This window comes from Ascaphus truei, chromosome 8 (assembly GCF_040206685.1).
Source record: "Ascaphus truei isolate aAscTru1 chromosome 8, aAscTru1.hap1, whole genome shotgun sequence".
Lineage (NCBI taxonomy): Eukaryota > Metazoa > Chordata > Amphibia > Anura > Ascaphidae > Ascaphus > Ascaphus truei.
This window is the reverse complement of record NC_134490.1, coordinates 61,247,416-61,248,826: the sequence shown is the minus strand read 5'-3', so window position 1 is coordinate 61,248,826 and position 1,411 is coordinate 61,247,416. Positions and strand designations below refer to the sequence as shown.

Below are 1,411 nucleotides of genomic sequence, written 5' to 3'. Positions count from 1 at the left end.
AATCAGTCTCTGCTTCAGCACAGGTGGCTCAATCAGAGGCTCAGTCAAAGACTGAGCCTCTGATTGAACCACCTGTGCTTAAGCTTGGATTTCCTGAAAATCTGACCTGTTGGGGGGGCTTGAGGGCTGGAGTTGAGCTCCCCGGGTTAATGTACAAGATGGGCACTCAAATCTTTTAAGGGTTTAGGATATTTCACCTCATAGTGTGTAACCCACAGACGAACCAACATTTAGCAGAATAATTGGGAGTATAATTGCATTTTTATTCAAGTCTCCATGACATGCAGTATTTTCTTTTTCTCCGAAGATGGGGAGCATGGAGTACTGGAAATGTAAAGAAGAAATACGAAATCAATGGCGCAATATCGTAGTAGTGTTGCAGTGAAATACTCACTTATCTATAAAATATCCACTCACATTTTAAAGGAAATTAAAGGGCAGAGGTCCTAACAAGAGTAAATCCAGATAGAAAATCGGGGGGAAATTGAGGTAAATGACCACCTCAATAACGTGTGCTACAGAGTAGAAGTGTTTCCACAATAGAGAATGTCTCCACAATGCCAGTATATATCCAGAGTGAAAACAGAGCAAATAAAAGTCAAATGACTAAACCCCTAGTGTGGGGGACAGGTTGGCAAAATTGACAAGAGAGGGATGACCGAGGGAAGTCTCTCGACCGGCACCGGACCCCTTCAGTGTATATAGCCACACATAAAACCAATCCTCCTGGGGACAATACGTAAATGTTAAAGATAAATTCACTTACTACATCTGGTGATCCGGATATGCGTGCTCTATGCTGCTCATTAAACACAGAAGAAAAAAGCTTCCCACTGAAGAGAGAGAAGGGACAGCAGGCACTGCTAGGCAATTATTGAAGACTGGAGTGCGCTGAGGTAAAAAGTTATTTATTGACCATATGCAAACAGGGATAAAAAGGGAAAGTCCCTTCAGTGGGAAGCTTTTTTCTTTCAGATAGAAAATCATCTGATGGTTGATGTGATCCTTGAAGAGAAAGAGAAACACACATTAGGGCAGAAGGTACTCACATTTGGTACTACCTTTAAAACATATAAAAGGCAAAAAATGCCAATGATACTGGTCTTCTGACTCAACACGTGTTGCTGTAGGCTTCAGCTCAGCAGCTAAAGTCTACAGCGAAACGCGTTGAGTCGCTTGTGATGAGGAGAGATCGAACGAGATGTTCCGATCGGATGCACAACCGGAAGCTTCAGGACAACCATGAGATACACAGCACATCTACGGAGGTTGTACCAAATGGGAGTACACATGTTACTGTTTTAAATTATATAAAGTCGTTTGGGTCTATGCCATCTGCACTATTTGTGTATCTCTTTCTCCTCCAGGATCACATCATCCATCAGATGATTTTCTGTATGGATTCCTCCTA

General features: G+C 42.2%; 1 long non-coding RNA gene across 1 annotated transcript; it reads right to left on the bottom strand.

Annotated features, from left to right (window-relative positions):
• Positions 1–242: 242 nt before the first annotated feature.
• On the bottom strand, positions 243–850 carry LOC142500957 (uncharacterized). Its single transcript, XR_012803375.1, has 2 exons — positions 767–850; positions 243–324 (listed from the first exon to the last, which is right to left on the bottom strand). It is a non-coding gene; the product is annotated as an uncharacterized LOC142500957 (long non-coding RNA).
• Positions 851–1,411: the final 561 nt, after the last annotated feature.